A 26,614-nucleotide genomic window follows, 5' to 3' on the forward strand; every position below is an offset into this window, starting at 1 on the left:
CCACTCCTTCCAAAGTAACTATACCACAAGGGCATGAGCCTTCAGGTCTTCAGCTCAGATGATAGATCCTGAATTCTTAAGCTGAGCCTCTTCTGTTCTTCTTTTGGCTAAACTGAAATTCTTGTGACAGATTTTGAGCAGTGGGAAATCCATCTGGACTTGATATACACAGGATTTAAGTTACTGTTTTATCACTCTCCACTCCTTCCCATCTAAATACATCTTTTTAAACAAGGGAAGAAATATACTGCTAATTAATAAATTTATTAGTTGAACTAGGGGCCCCCGAGGCTGAAAATTGTTTATTAAGAATCAGTAAACTTGTTTACCATGGGGACCTTGTCCTGCAACATAGAGAATTGCCAGTGGTTTACAGAAAAAAATCAATCTGCTGACAGACTTCTAGTCCCCTGCAGGCAAGGAATGCATTAGTTCCAACAGCATTATTTTTATTTAAAATTATTCCCTATAGTGAAGAAAGAATTAACTGAACTTTTGGTTAGTATGGATGTCAGTACAAGTGGGTCTACAATAGGTACTAGTGGGTTATATTCGATTCTATGTGTCTGTCTGAGACTCCTTAATGAAGGCAAACTTTATCCTGAAGATACATTATAGCTGTATTACTAAACTCATAATTCGTTATGTGAGGATATAAGGTCATATCCGTACTCAAGGAAAATAACTGACCAAGGGAGTGGCAAATTCACAGAGAATATGTTCAACATGAATATGCAGTTTGAAGACAGGATAAGAGTGAGTGTTACAGTATCAGAATATTTGCTGAATAGTTATGGAACTGTGAAGTATTTATGACATTAGAACTTCTGAGAAAGAAGATGATTAAGAAGATTCAATCTAAGGAAAAGAAAAGAGAAAATAGATGAAGTTCTGATGTTCAGGAGAAACAAAACTAAGATATGAATATGAACTCTCCTGCCTATAAAGTAGAACCTCTACGTACATGAATTCAGATCCTATATTCATTTAGAGACTCCCAGCCAATTCAAATTTTATGTTTTTAGTTTATATAACTCATATTCCTGTAGGATATAGCATTATTATCAGGCTCCAGTACAAAAGCTACATGATTACTCAAGCTGACAATGACAAAAATAATTACCATTAGATTGCTCCTGTGTCCCTTCCTAAAACTCCTAACAAGATTTTAAATAGTACCAAGAAACTGGTTCTTGCAGCCAAATTGAGGGCAAAGTGAGAAGTAATTGATGTTACATGGACAATGACAAATAAAAATTTTAAATTACAAGAGAAGATTTAAATTAATTTGAGGAGAAATTGAATGCCCTGGCAAGAGAGATCCTCTATTGTTGTTAGTCAAAAGCAGCCTGCCCTGAGAGAGACTATCCAAGGCTGAAAAAATGAACCTTGTCATAGTGTAAAGGCATCCTACTCAAATTAGTCCACATAGAGAGTTGCATAACTTCTCATTTGTGTACAGAACTGGGGGGAAAGCATTACCTCTGCCGTTAGCCAATAATTGGGCAACATAAAATGAGTAACTGCTCCTGGTCTGGCCTTTCCTCTCATTTCAAATTCCAAAGTGTTAGTCTAAAGCCATGAAACTTTTATTTTTCCCCTCTCCTTACCCCATGACTCTTGCTACTGTGAACCTAAATTCTTTTAGGAAAAATTCTCTTGAGTGGTCTTTACATAAGTACATACAGCCCTGAGAGTAATAGAGGGTTGTATAGTAAACATTTTTTCAATCCCATCACTCATTATGTTGAGAAGTGTCTTTTTCTAATCTATAATTTCAGCAGCATTGATCAACGGCTGGGTGAGTAGGTAAGTAGTTAACAGGCACTGTTATATTTACATCTAAATGTTCTCATTCTCTGTTTTTTAGCCGTTTTTTCCCTACTTTTCCCTGTTTCATTTAATTGTTTTGGGGTATTGTTAATATTTTAGACCAAAATTCTTTGTTGCTGTTATTTTTATTTGGTAGTGTTAGCACAGAAGGAGTCTCAGTAAAGCAGGAACTAACCATTCTTTAAAACACTACAAGCTTGTAGGAAAATGCTCGGGTATCATAAGACGTCTCCACCTTAAGAGCTGATGGAGAAGGGAAGTTCTGGGTTTTTTCACATCTGGGAGAGGATGGCATCCTCAACCTCCAATCACACCAAACTGGAAGAGGAAGAGGCTAGGCATGACTCCAGGTCCTTGGGTGGTTGATCATCCTCCATGTTAGCCATCCTTGCTATTGAAACTGCCAACGTACTGCCAGTCATATGACATAACATCAGAGCTACGCTTGAGCTGCTCAAGCCATAGTGCAAGTGGCCTGATCACAGTAGCACATGATCTTGGCCAGACATTTTGGGAATCCACTAGAGTTAAAACAAATCTTATTTGCACATATGGAAAATAAGCAAAAAAAAAATTATGAAATGAACAATACATTAGGAAATATAGGAGAAAATATATCTGGTAAATTCTAAATGAAGATAAATTTAAGTTTATTCTGTGATAAAACTGGATGTTTCCACAGCATTATAACATTATAAAGATGTCATATTTCTTAAAAAGTATGCATTTTCAGAATTGGGGGAGAACACACAAATCTGCAGAAACCAATGAAGAGAAACAGCCTTTTTTTTTTTCACTGAAATCTCTGAAAATTTTCTCACTGACTTCAATGGGAATAGGTGTAAGCATATAACATTTATGAATAAGTTCAAATTTCTTGAATGAAAAAATCATCAAAAATGATATTTTACATCCAGTAAATGAATTCATAAAGAAAAAGACTTCAGCTCTTGTTATTCTGATATCATATTCATTATGAGAAATTCAATTCATTAAAGCCAGAAAGATTTTATTTAAATAAATGACGACAAAAATCAATAACGATTGGAAGTGAAGGGATATTTGAGTCAATTAAGGGTGAATTAATAGTAGATTTAGCAAGGCAACAATGAAATTCCTATTTTACAGGCTTTTTCAAGTCAGAACTTTACGTGGCGATTGAAATTAGGATTTTAGCGCTGGCAAATAGCATCAAGAATTTTAGATTGAAGTTTAATTTATAAACATATGTGATCAGATTCAAGTCTCCCAACTCTACCCTGTGATTTATGCTATTGCTTATGAGATCAGATTAAGACCTATTAAATTCAGACTTAGGAAATGGATACATGATTTTTGTCTGGATTCATCTCTTGCTTTTATCTTGCTCATTAATTGCAAAACTTTAGAGATTAGAGGCTTGCAGCATGATGTGCATGATATTGCGTGCATACATAGTAGGAGACCACACCTGTTGCAATAAGCTTCCTTTGCCCAAAGGAGTAACTTATTAGATACACGCCACCTTCAATTTATTATTAATTCAATGTTGCCAATCAAATTAGAGGGCAGAAATGCCTAGAATTCACAGGGAAAACACACATGTTACCATGCACTCTAATATCTAGACTGTTCCTGGATGAACAGCTGGCCAGGCAAAAAGCTCCCTGGACAGTTAGGCTTCCCCAGGAAGGCAGCATCCCACAGCTTTAACTTGACATGCATAGCAAAAAAAAAATCCCATGGCTGCTTCTGGCCTCTGTCCTTTTACATCTTCTTGGTTGCTGGCTAAGTTCTTGGGGACAGCCACACCTTCACACCCTGACCAGACTCACTTGATTCCTCGTGGGCTACGGTCATGTTTTTCCTGATCCATGCATTCAGACCTCTCTTTTGCTCTTCCCTGACTCGCCACAGCTCTGGGCAGTTCTCATTAGTTCTTCTTTATTCGCACTGAGTAGCTATAAAGTTTATCTCTACCTACCTGGCAACATAGAGACGTGGAACGGGAGGTAATATGCCACTCTGATGGCAAAGGCAATTGCCCAAGGACATAAAGTGGCACAATGGCTGACCCAAGAAGAGATCTCAGAAAGCCTCTTGATTTTAAGTCTAGTGTCAAAAAACTATCATATGCAGTAGTGAAAATGCAGGATTGCAATGCAATCTTAATATACGCATCAGGAGAAAATGGGAAATGAGAAACGGAATAGATCACTGAATATTTGAAGAAGATAGATAGTCTATGGCTATTCTGTATCAAAAAATGAAAAGAAAAATACTCCTCCTCTTCCTTCCCCAAGCCTCTTCTCTTTAGATACAATAAAAAAATGCTCCCTATATATTGTGTGACAAAAATGTCAATGCATACTTTAAAAAAGCTCTCAAAAATGTCTTAGAATAGATATGGAGAAATTTAAAGACTTCATAAAACAGCTAGAAAGAGACGGAAATTTTGTAGGTGATCTCTATTGACCTCTTCTTCTGCAGTGTTACTTTATTATTGTATTATGTTTTAGTGAATCAAAATGGTGCTTATATACTGATATAGCCTCATTTTTCTTGTATAATTGTCAAATATGATTCACTTGATAGTGGAATCTGTGATATGGCTGCAGTTTATGCAAGTACATTCAAATGTAAGTTATACTTTAAAAAATAAGGAAAATGGGCATTAGAAGGATTATGAAACCACACGTACTAATCAGTGTGTATCTGATATCCATCCATTCATTTCAAACTGCAAGTGTGATAAGGTCAATTCACTGAATGATGGAATGAGTACATGCAGGATCCTAACTTTTCAACCTGATGCCAAATTGTTTTTTCAACTAATAAAAAAAAAGGACTATTTGGAACAGTTTCTTATTGCTGGATCAAATTACAGGTCTTGAAAGACAGCTGTAAAAATTGATAGACCAGAATGAAGTCATTATCTAGATTCTGGCTGGTTCAAAATAACATCTAGAGAGATGAAAAAATTGGAAAAAACATGTTATAATGACAGCATAACATAAATGTGTATTTTTTCGGCAGATAGTGTTAACTTTGTAAAGGTATTCTGATGCAGAGAAAAGTTCATATAAAAATGTATAATAACGTAAGCTGACTTTACCTGCAGTTCTTAATCAATCATCTCAAACTCTGAAGACCTTTTAGATTATATTTCTTGCAGGACTTAGATGCCTACAAATCAGATAGCATTATGTCTATCATGTGTGTATCAAGTCCCAGAATTAAAGAACTAGGATCTGTATACAGTGCAAGAGTGCAATAAAATTCATTTAAGAAAAGCATACAGAGCAGAGACCATCCTACAACACTTTTTCATCCAGCAGAAAATAATGGGTACAGAAGTCTGTTAAAACTACACAGCTTTCCAGAGCTTGCATTTTTTAATTAGAAGCACGGAATAACATTTTTCTTGCAATATATAATGTGAAAGTTACAACTCTCATGAGGGAAGGAAGATGAGGTGATTTTTTTCTGAAAAAATTCTCACAGCTCAGTTTTTTCTAAGCAGAATTGTCAAACCATCCAAAGTGTCACACAATAGTCCAGCAGTAATTGTACTTAGAAGTTGAATACATCCCTCCATCACTGAAGATTCAAGGCTACATTGTTCCTCTGTGCAAAAAGAATACAAACCTAATGTGGCAGAAAGAAACCGTGTAAGCAAGATCCTGATTCTGTAATACCACATCTGAAATACATCATTATGCATTTCAAGTGAGATAACATGTTGGGTTCAAGTCCCTATCTGTAGTCATCCTTCTGCTTTTCGTCTGGTGACCGTTTATGAAACATATAAGCAATCCTGAAGCACAGACTAGAACCTAGGACTTTCCATGCTTCTGTTGAGTATATGCTCTCTTTTTTTTCCTTTCACATCCCACGGATCTTGCTTCTTTTCTATATAGTAATACATCCACAGAAAGAATAGATGATCCATCCTGATTTCTTCCTCCATTTCCAACTAGATTAGCTTGATCTGTGGTGCACCTAATAGTCTCACACTTTTACACTGATGAAGAAAATACCTATTGGTCTGAATAGATTCTAGGTGCAAATGGGTGCAATTCCAACCATATCTTGTCCAGGTAATTCTGGATGACCAGCTGAAAGCATCTAGGATGTTTTTTTTAGGCTAAAGCTTGACAAGCTTGAAGTCTTAGCAGCATTTCAAATTTGATGACTGTAAAGAGCATTTTTAATTTGGCTGCATCAGCATGGGAAGTCTACCAATGTCCTGTTTTGAATACCTGAGAATTTTTCCAAGTCTTACTGGAAGGAAGCCTTATAAGGAAATACAGCACTCCAACATGCATTTTCCATGACCCTCTTCTCACTGATTCCACTGTGGGGAATGCAATGTTCTGCAAAACACAGCAAGAAAAGTTTTGAGTACACCTAGGAACTGTTTAGATACAACATACAGGCACTATTTAAACCCCTGAAATGATAAATGTGAAAGATTAGATCAGTCCAAAATAAGTAAAAATCCTTTAGAAATGTCAAATGGAGGTAGACTATTCTTGTTCACATTCTTATTGCTGTGTAAAAATTCCGTCATTTAATCATGAAGCACAAGATTTTAAAGATATGATAAATCTGTAGCAGCAATTTGTACCAGCACTTCAGACAGAAAGATAGCTCATCAAAAACATCTCAAGAAGAGAAAGAAACTGACACAGATCTCAATACAATGCTAATCACAGTGTAATTAACATTGCTCAGATAGGCATGAGATAATCATTAGATAGATATTAAACTGCAATCTTGTGTCTCAAAAATCTAATAAGGAATATGTTTGATCAATATGTAGAACCATTATCCAGATTGACAAGACTATTTTCTCTTCTACTTAGTTTGAGAAGCAAAAGGCTTTCAGCCTCTTCATCAAAATAGCAACAACAAAAAGCTTCACTCTTAATTAACCTAAACTTGGCAGGAAACATGAAGGAGGAAAAGCCACAGCAACAAACCGTGTTCTAAGCAAAAATATTAAAGAATAAAAGATTTAAAATAAGGTTTTTTAATCATCAAGAAAGATATTTAATTCTCATTTAAAGACTTCCCTAAATAAGCTCTTCTAATAATTAGTTGTCCTTAGTGCTAGAAATGTGAAACTAGTTTTAGTAGACATTTTTCTTCAGTTTTCAATAACTAAATCTCAATATCCTTTTTTCCTATTACATTGAACATATATCACCTATCAAATACTTCTTCCTTTTAGATTTTGATTCAGTCACTACTGGATATCAGGAATGAGAATCAGTTCAAGTTTAAGAAATCTACATTTAGGTGTCTTAATATAGATGTATAAGCTCCTACTATAGTCACTGAATATCAAAGAAAGAGTCACTGGAAAATAACAGAACAATCTAACGGACTGGATGTGAGGAATGGGACACAATATACTTAAATTTTGGTGTCTGCTTGTAGACAATGCAGTCAGTGGAGCCAAGAGAGTAATTCAACTCTGTAAAGTAATCATTAAGAGCTCTGTTACGTTGCCTAACCATAATCATGTAGTGTCATTTAGGACAACTGATAAACTGAGACGTGGACATGGGACTGGCAGGCATAACATGGCACTGATGTTTTCTGGAGCAGCAGCTGAAGGCCAGAGAGAATACTTTCAAGCATTTTAAATATCACTAGATACCTGTTACGAGGTGACTGTCTCACTGGTGGTGGTGTTGCACAGATGCTCAGACAGTGTGTTCACTAAAAAGGAAAACAAAAAGTACCTTAATATATGGGAATCTTGGAATAGGTAAAGCTTGCATAGAGAATCAAATCTCCTGATGTCCTATACGACCACCACAGCACGTGCATGGTTCATTAGCTACACCTTAACTACATACAAGATATGTATTAAATATCTACATAGAAAAGGACTGTCCTGTGTGACCATTTCCTCAGCAATAGTTTCTATTGACTATTTCCAGGTGTCTTACCTATGCAAAGTTTGATCACATCTGTAGCAAGATTATCCTAGGTGAGTCCTTGGGACACTCCACCCAGAAAGTAAATCAAGACATTGAACTAGACACAGCAGGAGTTTCTAGACTCTGAAATTACCACCTAGAGGGCTTCTGTAACATTTAGTCAAATACTTCATTGTGAAGGTTCAATCAGTTAATCATCTAGTTTCAAGATGGTCCATTGTCTCACACCAGCCCATTAACTCATCCAAGCAGATGACTAGCTGAGGAGTTCCTGGACAACCCAAGGAATTAATGACTTAAATGCACCAGTTGTGCATACAGGCACAGCCCTGATACTCGGCTACACCACCACTATGAAAAGAACAAAAGTGATTTTCATACTCGTGACTCACTTATCACTTAAGTTCCATAGTTCTTGCCAGTGTTTAATACTCAGAACTATGTAAACATAAATTATTTTAAAAAGTGTGCACTTCTTCATAAAAATGCTTCATAGAAAGATAATTGCTTTGTTTTCAACAATAATACCTGATAAAGCAGAGCACACAAAGTGCACAAAATTAGTTATCTAAATTTTTAATGAAAAGGTAGAAAAGTAATTAACAATATTCACAATAAAGTAATGGCATGATGCCAAGTACCATGGGATTAAGACACAGAAAAATAGCACAAGTGTAAGTGCAGATTTACTACAGTTTTAGTACTTGTTACTAACAATGTTTTGTTTACTTGTTTGGACAAACTAAGAGTTACAGATGAGCTCAGAAAATATTTACGCAATCTGAATTTGTAAATTTACATTTTCTAATTTATTCTACTTCTTTAATGATATCTGAAAATGTTTCTTCTCTTAATACCCTTAAAAACTCCAAATATAATTTATTGAATTATTCAACTTAAAATATATATTCATAATATAAATAATAACAAATATATGTCTGAAATTAGTGTGGTATATAGCCAATAGCAGTTTATGAGATAAATGCTCAAAGAAAAACAAGAACTGTTAATATTTTTCAAATGATCAGAAATTTGATTGAGATCTGCTTTTACAAGGGCTTTTTATAAATACTAATTAAGTGACATTTTATAACTATAGGCTTCATATGTTACATGAGTACTGAAGAACAGATTAATTACTCTGAAGACATAGTAAGAACTTTGTTCTTACCCCTACTAAAGTCAATGGGAATTTTACCATCAGCTTCAATGAAAGCAGATTCTGGTATTAGATAGTTGACACAGAGCATATTTTAAAGCCACCTGTGCAAATGCAACCACTAAGACACCTTCTGTTGCTACTATTCTGCAATATTTTCACATGCTATCACACTTTTTTTCCTTTTAATCTGTACTAGAATGAAGAGACCTGAGAAAATGACCTTATTTTTGAGTTATCCTTGTTTTTCTCAGTTGGTACGTTTCGTGAAAACAATCACATTTACTACGAACAGTTCAGATAAAAAGGACATTTGTGATTCCATAAAAATATGTCTTCTAAAAAGTTTTTTTGGAAGTGAGAAATGATGCATTTTCAGTCTTTTTTTTTTTTAATAGGTGTACTAAGATTTCCAATCCAGAGGGCAGACTGAATTACCTGTTTATGAAGGGATGGTAGCCATTCACATAGCTTTAATTACTTGAACAAATATTATATATACAAATGTAGATAAACTGTTGTTTATTATAACTCTAAAATAATTAGAAGAGTGTGTTCTTTCTGGAATTGTTGTTGTATTGAAATAGAAATTTCACCAGCACGCTTTTAACTCTTCAGCTAGCATTTTTTTTTCCAGCACTCAATCATCTCTTTTCTTTTGGGCTGTCTGACTTCCCTCTTTTTCAGCACTAGCCTCCACTCTTTTAGAAAAGTTCTATCATATTGTACTATAAATGGCCAGAAGAATTGTAGAAGTATTTGTACACCCCATCCAGTTTTGAATATCAAAGAGTTTTAGTGTAGTTTTGATGCAAGGGCTTAGAGCCCAAGATCAGGCTGGTTTTAGTTATTATTATCAACATTGATTTGGGCCAGTAGCCATAATATTAATGGTATAACCACGGAAATCATTAAAGAGTTTTAATACAGAATGGTATACTAATCTCAGACGTTCGGCTAACCTTGAAAAAAGCTGAATGACAAAATTTGTTGGGTGTAAAGTAGGGCTTTTCAGACTATTTAGTATGTATCACATCTTAATAAAGAGTTTATATTATAGAAAATGTATTCCAAACACATAGACCACTTCTTCCCCATTTATGATCACTTACTGTCTCTGGGAAGTAAGCATACATTATAAAGATTGAAAAATAATATTGAGAGAGCACTTACTTAATTGAGTTTTAATTTTTTGGAAATCCAATTTAGCAGCTGCAAATGAAGTAGTAACATATGAGCCAGTCCTTTGAAGCCACATGGTGGAAACTGTTGATTTATAAATAGGTCACTGATGTATGTTGACATATGAGATTATTATAGTGTTAACTCTGCCATTTTGTCTCACGCTTTGCTACAGCTAAAATACTTTGTAACTTTTGGATCAATGTATATAATCCATATACAGACAATACTTGGTGCAATGTCACGGGCAATTTTGGCAACGCAGTCAAAATGGACCGTGTAAATATTGATCAAGAATATTTATAAATTATAATTATTTATTTACTTATTTATTATCCCATGGAACAGTGAAAAAATAGAGATGTTTCCATGTCACAACTACTCCTGTGATTCACTTGTCGTTTGTTAGAGAGAAGTTCCAGCAAAGACAGTGTGAGTCACATCTCTGCAATTCAGTGAAGAATTAGGACCATTTATTTCAATGAAATCCAACAGCCATAGCTGGCTAAGTGTACTGATGTTTTCTCAGTAATGCTGTCAAGAAGTACTGTGCCTTATGAAACAAAACAGGGAAAAAACATTGGGTGTGAAATCAGCTGTATCTTCTTTCCTGTATATATTACATACTTTGTAAGGGCATGTGGAATGTGAGAGCATCTACTTCATTAAGATTATCTAACCAATGACCTTTTCAGTTCAAAAGGGATAAGTAAAGGTAGAAGCAAGAAACAAAAAACACACAGACACGAACCTGATAGACAGGGGATAACAGTGACAATGACAAAGACCAAAAGTCTCCAGGCACAAAATGGTGGGCCATTAAGAAACTACAAGCATGGCTTTGGAGAGAGCCAACCGGGACTTTGTAACCAATAAGAAGGCAGACATGAAGATTTTAGATTGTTTATGATGGCCTTATGATGGAACTAGGTAAAACTTACTGAGGAATATTTGGGAAAGGGGATTGGAGGGAAATAAAGAGGGAAATAGGGAGGAAGGGCTATAAAAAGGGATGTTTGCATGGTAGCAGTGGCCCATCAGTATGCTTGCCTGATGGAGCCCTGCACCTGATCACTGCAGTCTATCCTAACTTCTTATTAAATCCTTTCTTAATTATCTTTCCATGTATTTTCTCTCTCTATCCCATGTGTAAGTGTGGTAAGGACTAGGTGCCAGCAACTGGAGAGACATGAGAAAGTGAATTTGAGGCAGCAACTGGAGCCAGACCTCGGGCCATGCTGGCTTCCATGCCTGTGGTGCCAGCAAGTGGGGAGAGAGAGAGTCCTAGGGTCAGCCCCTGGGCAGGGACCAGAGGTCATAGGGCCCATATGCCTCCCAATGTCCTGCAGGTCAGATACGCGGGGGAGAGGCTGGGGTGAATGGAGTGAGGGTCTCAGCATCAGTGGCTGGACTGGGATCACAGATTGTAGTGCCTATGTGCCTGGTCAACAGCTCCTGGGAGGGGACTGGAGCGATTGTATTTTCCTCAGTCTGGTGTGTGTGTGTGTGTGTGTGCATAATTCATAAGCAAAATACAGACTGGAATAGCCAGTGAGTAGGAGGCCTGTGTAACAGGCAAAAGAGCTCAGGATCTGGGCAGGGATTTCAGATGGACAGAGGGGCCATGCTGATATCTGAGGGATATGTGAGCGTGTGTATGTGCTTGTGAACTAGAGAGTAAGGACGTGTGCTGTCACTAGCGAACTTCAGGTTTTACTAGCCAGAAAAGAGGAAGGATATTCTATGCTTCTGTTTATGTGAGTTTTGGTAGTGTTACATGGGAGCGCTGTTGAAGGTAGCACCTTGCCTGTGGCAGCCTGTGTAGCTGGCCATGTCAGTGTCCTCTGTGCGTGTGCGTGTCTAGGGTACATGCTCAACCTCGCTACTGGCTGAACCCGCAAACAGGAGAGCAGCAGCCGCCCCCGCCGGCCTGGGGAGGAGAGACCCCCGAGTCACCAGGCACATGGGCTGGCCTCCAGCTGTCAAGCAGGAGAGATCCCTGGGTCCCAGAGCCTGCTAGAAGCAGTGGCCCTTATAGCATCCCTTAATATACCTATCTAGAGCTTTGAGTAAATTTTTAAAGACCTTAAGAGTCTTAAAGTTCAATGGTCAGACACAAATAGGAACATGAGCGCTGTGTGCCCAACACTCAGGCCCTGAGTTGCTGCTGGAATCCAAAATTTTGCGTTAAGCTCGTTTGTGCTGTCTCAGGTGGTAAAGGCACCTAAAAAAGAAATTTAAAAAAATAGCAGCCTGCTAGCTGAAGGGCCAATGTGCTGGTAAATACAATGTCACTAGCAGGAGGCTACTGGCTTCATAGAAACTTAACAACTCAGGCCTCGGGGCTTACCAGTAATTGTAAGGAGCAGTCATGGATCAATTTCAGCTGTGACTGAAAATTTGGGAAGAGTAAGGAAAGGGTCAGGAGGGCTATTTCCTGCAGCTTAAAACGGACTTTGCAGTGACTTACTGTGCTATAGCTTAACACTATTCTGTAGTGGTATAACAAACAAAAAATTGTCTAACAAAATTAAATTGTTATGGTGCAGGACAAAATGGAAATGAAGTGAGGTCAAACAGGCTGTTTAAGAAGCCATAAAAATAACTCCAAGCAGATCCATGGCTGAGCAGGAAGAAGAAATCCTCACCATCAATGCTGCGCTCTGTGGTGAAGAGCTCAGGACGCTGATGGCTCATCCTTGCCCCCCTCTTCTCACTTACTTCACAGATCTGAGGACCCAGAAGGGCAATAGAAAGGCAAGCACAAAGAGGTAGATAACAGAAAGTTTTTGTACAATAATTTTAACTATTATTAATGTGAATTTATAAATATTTTAGACTAGTGATAATAACACTGTAACTGGACTAATAACAATAACTGGTGGTTGTATTTTCATTAGACTGTTAAGACTTCAATAAGGCCAAAAATAAATTTTTGAGTCCACAAGTAAGATGCGTTTCCTTTTTACCTGTAGTATGATTTGAGTGTAAGAGCTGTCCAGAGCTGTTAACAGAAAAACATAGAGGATGGGGGTGATATCTTAATTCCTGCTTCTGCTAGGTACAACATGCTTTATTCAGAAATATTGGGAGATTCTCTGACCTATGAGCTTGTTAAATGTCTCTCAGAAAATGATACTGCTGATTTTTTTGGAAAATATTATTTCCTACAGCTTAAGGTGTCTGTGTATATTTTATTCTTGATAGCTATGTCTAAAAAAGAACAAGGACTCAACACTGGTCAATGACTATGCTTGTTATCATGCTTCTGGCACAATCTTAGTTGAACACAACTATCTTCCAGGCAATGCCCAGGTACAACTCGAGTGATGTCGGAGGCCAAGAACTACTTTCACAAGAAAGAACAGATAAGCTCATCCCATTATTGGTAGGAAGGAGAGTTAAATATATGACCATGTGACATGCACATGCCCTTTGTCCTCAGGACCAAAGAATAGTCCCTGACCCATTTTATTTATTAATGCAGATTTAACCTTTACCTTGCCACCCATCACTGTTCCCCCTCGCCTAACTTTTCTTGTTGGTTTTTTTTTTTTTTTTGAGATGCTCAATGTCAGAAGACTAGAGATTATGACTGAGATCGTGACTAGAGTTATGGCTGAGGGAAAAGATTTCAGCATGAACCCTCCTCCTTATTTGTTACTATGCCCTAATATACATGTCCCAATCAAAGAAAAAGCTTCAATCAGAGATTGTATTTTCATAGACTGCAGAGTCAATCAGCCGCAAAAGATAAATCTGTAGAAAATCAGGCTTTCTTAGTTCTGGTACTAATTGTTTCGCAGAAACAAAGCAGCACGGCCTTCTTTTCAAGCACTGACACTGATGATGCCGTATCTACTCTCTTCCTTTTATAAAATACCTCAATGGCTAACTCATTTCCCCAGAACAAGAGAGACCTAGGGTCAAAACCAGTTTCTGTCTCAGAGAATACAAACTCTCACCTCCCTGACAAATGCAATAATCACCAAGATAGTTTATTTGGAGTAACAGAGAGTGCTTATCTCTCATCTTGCTAAATCTGTATAGGAAAGAATTCAAGATTAACTGGGAAAGAGAAGAAGAGGACAAGGAAAGTAAACAAGTGAGAACATGTTTATTAAACATTTCCCTTGAAATGGAGGAAGCTATTGATTTCAGGCTATACATACAAGATTATTAATCCATTTCATTCATGACCGTTACATATAAAATACAAAAAACAATCTCCAGACCAGAGGCTGGAGCTCAGAGATCTCTTCTCTCTAGTATGTTCTCTGTCCTGATTAAACTTGAGGATTTTTTTGTATGATGGTACAGCTTCAGAATATTGGGTTGTGAATGTAAAAACACCCCAAAAAGCCCAGTGTGGGGTATTCAGGGCAGGCTGCAGAGAATAACAGAGAGGTGTGATTCAGCAGGGCACAGCAAGGGCTGGCTACTCCCAACAGGCAGATGAGGCGGGAGCTGAGGGGGATCCAGGTGCCTGCTATGCCTCACCACCGGGTGCAGTCCCACAGGGTCTGGTCATGGTGGGCAAAGCTGGGGGCTGGTAGCGGGGTGCCCAAATGGCAAGCGATGAACCAGGTGAACCCAGGTCCGTCCAGGGAGTCCAGAGATGGTGCTGGAGTCAAGGCTGCAATGTGGATCCAGGGCGCCGAAGACCAGCTAGGACATATGTCCTGGGGTCCATCCAGGAGACGAGATACCTAGATCACAAGGCTGGAGACCAGCCTACAGCATCACTGTGCCAGGGTCCAGGGCTGGTGCTGAGCTGAAATGGGGCCCTGGGGGTAGGCAGGGGGTATGAGGGTCTCATGTAAGGCCAGTCAGGGTGGTCTGGCCCACTGGGGCACCTGAGACTCTATCAGATCTCTATTAGGGAATCCCCTTCACTGCAGGATTTATTGCAGCCTATGTGAGCAGCCCAATCTCTAAGCTGAGAGTGAAAAGAGAAAATAGCACTTCACTAGGCAGAGGGATATTCAAATTCTTGTTAGGGATATTAGGATCCTTATTAAGGATATTTGGGTTCCTGGATTTGGTCAGCTGAAATCCATCCCAGTTCAATGAAAGCTTCTGTGTCTTGCTGTGTATAAGAATGATTCCCTGAGGGAATTCTGAACGTTGTCTCCATGTCCTGCAACATCCATGGCTGGAAGACCTGAGCCACTTTGAAATCCTCTAGAATTATGCAGAGAAGTAATAGTGTGAGAACTTGGACTGATCTATCACCTTCCATAGAGCCTTACTTCTACAGGGGATCACTGCTGGGGATACTATCACACTAGCTTTCTGTAGAGGAAGTCCCACAAGAAAAAGTACTTTGCAAACTGTCTGAAATTTTACCAAGAAAAAGTAGACAGGAAAATGTTGTTAGTACAACAGGCTCCCTGAGCCTGTTATATATATAATTAGGGATTCCTTTACAGTGTATCAGATGCCATTATTTTGTCCATCATTGTGATTTTTTCCATCAATCGGAGAGGACTGGGAAATTTAGCAGCAGAGTTGGTTCTCTGACAGAAAAATAAAGTGATGTCCAGTCAAAAGGCACAAAAGTTTGACTTCTGATATAAGGATCTACCTACACACAAGACACTTCAGCTTGTTTACCCGCATGGAGCATTTGTGCTTTTAACATACAAAGGACTACTGCCAGAATGAATTCCTTGTTAATTAAACATATTGGGAGGAAATATAATCAAACAATAAGGTATCATCACTGGACATAGGCATATAAATTTGCAGAAAGGACCCTGGTGACACTGCTGACCTTTTGGAAAGGAGATTTCTTGCCTCTATCCCATCAAGTTAGGGAGGTTTCTATCACAGAAAGCGTCTGAGATATGCTGTTCTAAAGGCAATATACAGGAAAAGGGAGCTATATGGCTCCTTTGCCCCTTCAGCAGTTTTGACTAGTGATGCCTCGAGTCAGTTACAAAAAAAGTGAAGATACCTTTATCTTGTGTATGTTGCTCAAGACTCTCCAAAGTGTCATTCTGCAACTGGAAATGCTAGAATTTATGTTCTCTGGTCAAACTACTAAAAGAGATGGACTTTAAAACTGCCTCTGCTTAATAAGTAACTTTTTTCTTCTTCTTTTCTTTCCCCTATTCCCCCTTTTCTCCTTTTTTATTTTTTATTTTTTCCTAATTAAACTTTGTGTATGCTTTCCAAAGACACATCAACGCCATGGTGGCTGAATCTTTCAACAGGTAGAAAAATGTTAGACCAGGAGCAAGCATCAGATAAGCTTTTTTTTAACATTTCAATTGAAAATAAATTAGAAATGGCTATCTATTATTAATGGAGTGTATAATAACTGTTTTACAGTGATTCTCCCTTTTTCGTTCTCTCAATTAATAGCCATTTGTGTCTTCAAAACATTTTCTAGCATTCACAAGATTAAAAACAAACTAGTATGGGGCTCACAAGAACATATTCAGTCTCATCTGTAAACTAGATCAGTTCACTAAAAACGTTCACATCAACAAATTTTAAATAGGGTTGGGGAGCCATAGGTAGGCTTTTAAAAAATAGACAAAAAGTGCTTTATTCAGAATACTGAAAACCAGATGTGAATTAGATTATCTGAAATTTAAGACAAGAATTTTCTCTTGCTATTTTTCATTTGGTACTATGTACCTGAAGGAGACAGGGGGGAGCAAAACAGGAATAAAAGTATCCTAATGCGGACATCTCCTCATTATTTCAACTAAAAAATATATGCAAATTTAAAGTTGCTTTTCTTTCCTGATTAACTGGCTCCTTTTCATTGCACTTCTTTGTCAACAGTGGCCAATAGTTTGTCTTGTGCTGCTTAATTATTTTTCATAAAGGTCTTTATTAAAGAAGGCTGTATGTACTGAAACAGAAGTATTAAAGCAAATCCACCTGTGTTGTGTGCTGCACAGTCAGATTTTTCAAGGTTTGGCTTTAAGTACTGTATTGCCACGAGGGATTTTCCTGACTCTGCTGTTCAAGAATACCCAAACTATTCTGTAGTGGATTAACAAAGAGGTTTGTTGATGTAGAGTGAAGCTTCAGACTGGATCTTCAATTTACGTTCTTTAAGTACAGAACAGTGGTTCACTGAACCACTATTACTTGGTAGCCAGTTTTCCCTATTCATTTTGCTGTTGATGTTTAAAGTTAGGACACTCTGGAGTCATTTTGGTTCCTGCAGGTTCAAAATCAGTAGGTATGAAAATCAGTATACTCAAGCTTAGAGAAAGGTTTATAAGTATGCATTGATGTTCAAGAGTACCTTAACTCAAAAGTGACAGCCTCACTGAAATAGCTGTGTGGTTTTCTCTTTTCACCTTTTCTTTAGTCATGATTCTTGTGGCACTTCCAGTTCTTACTGGACCAGCACTCTGCAGAGAGGGCAAAGAAAAGTACTATCCTTCTTTATTGCTAGAATAATCTTTACTAACATTCACAAGAATGTGAATGTTTGTACATCACACTGCAGTTCAAAAACACTATATCTCTTACTCAGAATGATTATGGGCTTGTGAGTTTTTGCTGAATTATAAAGCTTTATACATTTATAATGAATTTTTGCATGTCATTACTTACATAGAGGTGACTCAAATTATTCAAGTTGTATTTTATACAACAATAAGCCCCAGATCTGATCTCTTCTAACCTATAGGATCATGGATAAATTTACAAACCACTACACAATGCTGTCCAGGAAGTTCAGGCATTCTACAATAAAAGTTACTGAGGCTTGATCCGATCTTATTTCCAAGACTAATGATATTATGCAGAAAGACACTCCTCACTTGCCTGGAATTTCACAAATTAATTAATAATCAATGAAAAGAGGGGAGAAGATTTCAAGGAGCTTCTAGAAATTAATTTCTAATTAGAAAAGATAAATGAAAGTTTTAATCCAAGAGGTATAACAGGCTGAATGCTGTGAGATGACGTCAACAAACTCAGCTCTTCAAAACTGGTGTGGTGGCTGTTACTGATGGAGTAATTGTTTTGTATGTCTAGAAGAGATCGCTATGAAGAGTCTTTTTCAAACTCTTCGGTTTCCTGCCTCGGTGTAAAGAGATAGGAAACTTTTATTGTACGCATTTATGCAGGTGGATAATTTATTTCTGATTTTCATTGCCTTCACCAGATACCATAACTTTAGATCTCTAGTATCTGATTGGTCTGGAATCTGGCCAAGACTTTGCCTGGCTTCCTTGATATCCCCCAAACTATCCCCTGGAGATATTTATGTTCGCACCAGTAGATGACTTAGATATTTAAAGGGAAATACAGTCAGAATTTGATAGCCTAGGTTTAAAGATACAAACTGGGAAGCTCCCGCTCAGTTGTCACTTTACTTAAGGCAATACTTAATGATAACGGACAGTAGAACTTGCCAACTTTAGCTTTGCTAAGTAATATTCACGCTCATAGAACAGTGATGCAGGCTTGAGAATAAGGAACAACTCAGCACATTGCTGATTCCAAACAGCAATCGACCCGAGAATAGTTATTCTTTTTAATGCTTGCCCTCCAAGAATTCATCTGGTAAGTGTCCTCATAGCAGCTATGTTACAATGCATCCCAAAGATTCCTTTGCTTTTGTATAGGAGAATTTCCCTTTTATGTAATCACCTAGTGGCTCTATCTCTCTGTGTTGGGAGAGAGAGGGGGAGATCAGGAGGGCTGACTCCTGTTCCCTACTCTGCCTGAAGTACTGTGAAGAGTAGGGAAGTACTCGTACCTGCTCTGCGCCTCTACGCATCTGCTGTAAGCGTGTCCTCGGCAGCAAGCTATCCCCTACTCCAGAGCACTTGCCATTCCCCTTGTTGAAATTTCTCCACCATGTGAGAAATAACTGCAACTCATGGGGAAGAACAAGGGGAGAGAGAAGAGAAAGGTAAGATGACCAAAGAAGGAAGAAAAGAGCAAACTGGAATACGGTACTTCAGTCTATCAGTTAGGGCATTGAGTTATTGCCACATGTTGGAAGATAAAAAGGATGCACCCTCTTCTGGTCCTTTTTCTTCTATTCCTCACTAAATACCTTCTTCTACTCTCTAAATACCTGCTGTTGACTTCTCAGGGACAGATATTAGGGTAGACTGACCTGGGGTCTGACTTGGCATGTGAGTTGTCATTTAAAGAAAATATTTCATTACGTTATAGTATTTATACAATTTTTCTTTGGGTAGTCTAAGTTACGCATTAAGAAATGAAAGATAAGTGAAAAACCCTTTAATTTGTTCCCTTTTTTTTTTTATTCTTACAATTTTCCCTTTTATCTCCTTTTGTCCCTTCCACTGTTTCTTTTACTCTGTTTTAAAATTTCTTGATCCCTTTTTCCATCTATCTTCTGAAATGGAGTCAAGGAAAACAAGACAGATAAAAATCAAATTACAATAAAAAAATCTTTTTTTTTTAAATCAAGATTCATTGTGACTTTCTTTTTTTGTATTTAAAAATAGAAAATGGAGGAAAATTGGGAAATATAAATCTACAAGTTTTGATCAATTCTAACAATTATTATAGTGGATATATTATTATTGCCAAATTCTTTTTCTAGTTTATGAAATATTTTTCATTTTATAATTTATTCTTTAAGACACCTCAAGAGCAAATGAGAAGATCCTTACTTAATTCATCTTACATACATATACACATATGTACATATATATGTATTTATATACACGTATGAATACATGCACATATATTCAAGAAATGAATAGCTGCAAAAGCGGAACTTCACATCAAGGCCTGAAGGAAAGCATTGCCTATCCAATATTAGAGGAATTGTTCAAGAACAGTTCATCCTTGTGAAAATAATTACCTTCATAAAGTTAATTAGCTGCATAAGTGCTGGCTGCATGAGGTAGAACTGCCCAAGGGCAACTTAGCCTTCATGAATCAGTGTAATTCATGCACGTTCATCTCAGTGCTTTCTACCTTTCTGATCTCCTATGGCCTTGAGTACCCCCTTTTTAGTCTGACTGAATAATGATCATGCCATGAAATGTCATAACTATAGTTGTCATGCCATCATAATTAAGAATAATTTCATTGAGAATACCTGGGACTGCTGTTTTCTGAGGCATTTACAAAGACGTTCCAGAAAAGTGTAAGTTTATTAAGTATTCTAGGTCTTTCACAGCTAGCCAGAAGTCCTTGCTATTTAAAAGAACAACTTATGACAACTAATCAGAGGAGAAAGAGAGAAAAGCTGCACTGTTCACATATGTCAAATAAATGCACTCTGAATATGGAAAAATCTGTGATAAAATGGTAATCTATTAGCGTTTTCCATAGGTATGCAAATAAAATTATTTTATGTTCATCCATCCATTGGCAAGATCTTGCTTTAGGTCATACACAGTGTAGTAATAGTCTCTTCTATAGTCTCTTCTTCTCTTAAGAGATGAAATTCGAAATCTCCCCCCAAAAATGTGTCAAAAGCTGTTTACAGTACTTTAAAGCAGGAATCTCGTTCCGAGTCTTTTTTTTACTAAAGTCTGAGCTTTTAATGGCTAAGCATCCCAAATTATTTGTGCATAATACATGTTACTATGCATAACCATTTGGAAGCAGATACAGAATAAAGCAGCCCTGTGGAAAGTACCCCAAAGCATGATGGTCACGATTTGCTCCAGATAACTTCGGCTGCTGAGTGGGGGTGTTGGCATTACAAACCTAATCTCCCAGGGCTCTGTCACTGGAAAAACGACCAGCACCTGCAGACAATGTTTCAGCCTACTTAAGAGAGAGATTTCAGATCTTAAGTTTGTCTCTCTCTTCCCATTAGGGTCAGTAGGAGTATTTTACTCCAAAGGGGAAATGCAAAACCTGAAGGAAGTTCAAAATGAGATTCCCTCTATTCAAAAAAGAATCTGAATCCTGGTCTTTTCTATCCTGCATATGGAATTAACCCCAAGGTACTGTACTAAAGATACACCAGTATGTGTTTCTTGTGAAATCTGATTCATAGTCTGAAAATACCTACTGTATCAGACTGAGGAGTTGCTAATAGGACTTAAATACCTATGTGTTTTGCTACCACACAGCAGTGTAACACCATGTGGATTTTCCTAAAATAACTACAATAATGGAGCTTTTACTTGGACTAATTGCCCTGCTTCTTTATGGTACATGTAGGTGTGGATGTAGCTTAGGTACCTGTTTACATAGCATCAAAATATGTGCTTTGCACAGCAAAGATTTAAATAGAAAAACAACCTTGAGCCACTTTGGAAATTTTACTAAACAAAATTTGAACTCATTGATTTTAAGGTAGGGCAGCAAAATGCAGAGTGGGATCTTTGAAGACTTAATTTAAACTTGCATACGTGTTAGGGTGGATACTCATGGTGTAGATGTCCAAATTCTTTTGTAGAGAGACTTAAGAACTTAAAGTTTAAAGTCTTTACTACTGTAGCTTTTGTTTCATGATGCACAAACGTTACATTGTCCTTGTTTCAGAATATCTGTATCTGATATGTACAAAGAAAATACATTTGCTGGAGGAAAATGTAAGCTTGAACACATACAGGTACATATCTTGTTATTATTGACAGGGAATGAGATAACCATTAAAAATGATTAATAACAAGTACTCATTTTGTTTTAGGGTAACCTTTATGGCTACATATAGGAAAATAAATCGATTCATTATAGAGTACCTTTCCAAATTAATGCTTTTTGAGGGATACAGTCAATATTTGAAAAATAATTCCTCAGCTTTCAAATGAGTTGTGTATTCTACCTCAGCCTTTACCTTATACGCTTAATTGTGAAGTTGATACCACGCTTCATAACATAGTATTTCCATACACTGTCAGGGTAAGAATTCAAGCTTTCTCCTGTGGCTATGATTTTGTTCTCATGTCTGTCTCATATGACTTTGGACTTACCTGCAAACAGGTTTATAATATTACCTTCTCCCTTTTTAGAGCTTTTCAGGTACTTAGCAGTGGTTTATAAATCCAGGCTCTGATTCTGGAAATACATCTACATTACTAGGCAGCATAATTGTGGAATTACAGAACTGGGGTCCAGTTCTGGGAACTAGTCAGGTTTTTCTAGCCATTTACATTTCATGTTAAGATTTCTTCCTTTGTAGATAATTTCTTCTAGACTACATTTATATTCAAACCTACTACTCCCTTCTCCCAAGACTTTAAAGAATTAATGGTTGATCAGGCCAGTAGTTTGCAAGATGGATGGTAGAGGTTTGTCGACTAATGGCTGATATCCCTTGAGCTTGGATAGATAAAGCCATCTCCTGTCCAGATAATAAAGAGAATGTCTCAGCTGTTGTTCCCATACTTAATCATCTATTAACAAAATGGTAAGACAATAGCCCTTTCTAATTGATAGAGTAAGGTTCAAAAATGGCAAAAGTATGATCCAAAATATTGATAGTCATGCTTTACACAAACATATACAAGAGAGTAGTATATGTGAGCCTTTAATGTTGCTTGAGTAAGACTGTTCAGGAAGAGAACCACATTACTTAGCAGTGACGGTAAGTCGGAAAGGAATTCCTTTAAAGATGATTTTCCATCTAATAAGATCTCAGCTCAACCTGTTAGTGATCTTTTAACAGAAATAGTAGAAAAGACTTTTGATCTGACAGTCAAGAGAAAATTTTGTCAGCCAAAGAGAGTAAATACAGGTAAGAAATACACATCAGGGAGAAACGTTATCTTTTATATGACAATCTAATGTTTGGAACATTTAGAAAGTGATAGGATTTTGCTTATAATGCTTCTAAACTTGAGAACGCTCACGAACGATTCCCAGAAAAGTGCCCTACCTCGTTCATTGGCACTGAGACGCCTGGGGAGGAGGACACAATGCTCTATCCATTTTGTTTAAATTATGCCCTTGTGTTGAAAGTAGTCCAAAATTAATTGGGCCAGAGAGACAAAAATAGGGAAGGATGTGCCAAACGGCTGCAGAAACAAAAATAGAGAAAAGAGGAGGACCCCGGATCTGAAGTCCAGCAATGAATTTCCTTTCTTGAGAGAAGAGTTTTTTGTCCTTTTCCTTGGTGCTTATCACAAAATGAAATCATCCTGTCATTCCCAGTTGAAAAGGTTTAATGGAGTCCAGGGAGGTCTAAACGCCTTCGTTCCTGATAGCGTACTGCAGTCATTATCATGCTTAAGGCGAAGGTCTGATCTGCTCAGGATAAGCTCAGGGCTGGAATACAAGACCACTATTAACAGACTGTTTTAACAACTGTAATAAGATAAACGTTGTCCTCCTCCAGCCTCTTTTTCAAAGACTGAAATGTGCCAGTTCTCCATACCTAGAGAGGGATGACTTCAATACCTGATTCCAGACGGCATTTTCAGGTTCTGAATATTAAATGCACTGAGATGCCTATTGCAGAGCTTCAGATCTGTGCATTTCATTTCAACATTTCAGATGTCCGGTCTTTGGGGATGGTTGTTGGCTGGCTTATCTAATTGACGTTTTGAATTCTGTGCTCATGTGCCTAATTTGTCTTGTATGTTCTACAGAGAACCTGTGGATCTGCATTGACTTTTTAATTATTCTCTCAGTCTTGAGTCTCTAAAAGTTAGGCATGGTAGTGTCATCTTTATGCCAAGTCTCTGTCTCAGCTCTGTGTGTAAAGTCAGGCACCCAATCAGACAGCCTTACTTTGTGTCTTACCTCAAACCTGTGAAAATTCATTACTTTGTGTCAGGCCTCTAGAAGGGCAAAAAACATTAAAGCAAACAGGAGTTGTACGTACTCCTACTCTGAGAAATTAGCTATTTATTTTAGTGCTTTACAAAAAGAATTTCAACGCTTGACTGGAGAATTTTTGAAAATGTTAGCCTCCTGCTTAAAATATCTGACTTAAAGAGATAACCTCTGTTCCCTAATCCTGATTACAAGGTTAAAAGAAGTATATATTGGTTAACTGTCTGTCACTCTACTGTATTCTCCTATGTTGTTGCATTTACAAAGAAGCAGGAATTGTGTTAGTGCAGAAGAGATCAATAAGAAGTCTGTTATTAATCTACTAGTAAACTTTGAAGTTGGAAGAAAGGAGAACTATATTGCTTTCAAACATCCTTGACAGTTTAACAAAGATGTAGGAAAAGACGGAGAAAGAGATGGGGAGGAGCTGTAATGACTGCCCTTAGTAGTAAAGAAAAGAAGAATGACTCAGGTGCTGAAGAGTTACATGAACCATACAGTTTCATCCTTCAGAGGTTGAAAGGTTCAGGGCTATTAGCAATTTTCCTCTGCAGATAATGAAAAAAAGAACAAAGCAAGAAACAGAATATCTGTCCAAACAGGCTTTTCACATTTATTGGCCTAACAGCTTTACTTTCATCTAAGAAAGCATGAAATAGTAACGCAGCAAGGAATTATGAAACATGCAACCTTTAGCCTTGAAAAAGAGATTTGTTAAGCCTTTAGAACCATAGCTCTTAATCTTTTTAACACATAAGCCATACAGTTAGCAAAACATATCACAGAGTGTGATATAAAGTGAAAGCGCACACACATTCGTTTTTCTCATGTAAAATTTTCTCACTCAGCACTAAACCTTTCCCTCCAGGAAGCATTTTGGAAGAGAAAGAGCTGACTGCTGCTATGACTGAATCCTTTTTAACCCTTTAAAGAAAGAAGCAATTGAATTACTCTCTGATTAAAATAAAGAGTTTTCTAGGGAGGACATAGAGGAGCTCCAAAGTATGTTACTCCCTCTCACACACTGCCTCCATGGAACAGTATTAGATATTCTGGGTTTGCATATGTACTGTTAAGATCTCTTTGCTGAAAACTGCACTCCTGACTACATGCAGAATAATACTGAGATTAGCAGAACTACAAGATTTTTTCCTCTAGGGTAGATTTTTGGCCCAGAAATCTTAAGGGTTTTGTGTGTGTGTAATCTAAGATACAGCTTTTATCTTTAGTGCTCTTCCCCCATCCCTATAGGAACAAGTCTGAGCAAGCAGTCAACCAAGCGTCTGTGGCTGTTTCCTTTACTTCGAAAGAGTATACGGTATGAGCTTTTCATTTCATTACAATGTTATTGTTAATCTAAATCCATAAGCAGGTTAGGTGTTAGACCTTGAAAAATGCGGTAATATTTTTAGCAGTAACATTTGTAGACAGAGAGGTAAGTATGTATGTTTGAGTTGGAGTGTGTATTTTCAGGTTTGTGGCGCCATTTGGGGGAGCTGTTTCTCTGTGGTTCTTGCCTGTTTGCAATGAAGTTCCATTTTGGCCGTTCCTGTCAGTGATAAAGAATTAGAAGTACAGATGAGGTGAGAAGAGCTAGTGTGACTGAACAGATGAAATTGAAAAAAAATAAGGCCTAACCTTGAGCATATATGTCAGATGAATTGGGAGTGAGGGGACAGATAAATGGCCAGTTGCAAAGGAGGAGGGAGGAAGTCCTGAGCAGCATTCAGAAGAAGGAAAAAGTCAAAAAGTTGGAGTTGTAGCCTGCTGATGCTCAGGGAGCTGTCCAGATGCAAAGGAAGGGAAGAGTTATCAAGGAAGGAAACTATTGGACATGTGTGAGTCTAGAACAAAAGGAGGTCCTGTAGAAATGTTTATATGTATGTGTGTGTGTAGGGAGGAAACACTGAGGCACTGAGGAAAGAAAAACTGGATTTGGGGGGACAGATGTGTAAGGTATCTGCTCTGTCTATCTATAATTTTTTTCCCTACATCTGCAATAATATCAGGAGAAGGTTCCAATTTTTAAGATGAGAAGAATAACTGCCTTATCCTTTCGTCAACCAAATATTTGATGCACTGCCACAAAACAAGCTCTCTAACAAAACAATTAAAACAGAAACAGAAAAATTAACACCAGTGTGCTTGTGGAACCGTGAGTAATTTAACCAGACAACCAAATAATAACATCTCTGTATCCTTAAACACGTGCTAAATATGCACCAACTACGCCTTCCTACAAGAAGGAGCAAAAATGAATTTTCCTATAAAAGCTCCGTAACACTTCTTGTGTTTCCGGTACTTTTTCCTCTTCTCTAGCTTCTGAACTCCTCAGGCATAGGTGCTCCTCTTCCTTGATATCGCTTCCTATCTCTTGCTAAGGCCTTCAAAATTGGTGTTGCAGAGGATGAATGAAAATGTATGCCATTATTTTACTGCCAAAACATACTAAAACATACAGAGAAAATGTCTTCCTCTCCTTCATTGAACTGATGTAAAAGAACAAAAAGTTATTTCACTTATTACCGAATGATCTATGAAGAGCTGTGACCTATATTTTTCACTGGTAAATAAAAGAATGCAAAAAAAAAAGGAAAAGAAAAACCTCTTAGTATTTCCCTCACACTAGTTTAGAATCGAAGTTCCCTGATCATTCTGTGCCACAGTGAATCTCATAACAAAAGGAAGATTATATGCATCAGCCTGAGTTGCATATGCTTACAAATAAGAAAACCCACACTGGCAGACCTTCATTAATTTAAGTCTTGAAATAAATTGCGAGATCAGTATTGCATATACTTCCACA

This window comes from Struthio camelus, chromosome 1, assembly GCF_040807025.1.
Source record: "Struthio camelus isolate bStrCam1 chromosome 1, bStrCam1.hap1, whole genome shotgun sequence".
In the NCBI taxonomy this organism is placed as follows: Eukaryota; Metazoa; Chordata; class Aves; order Struthioniformes; family Struthionidae; genus Struthio; species Struthio camelus.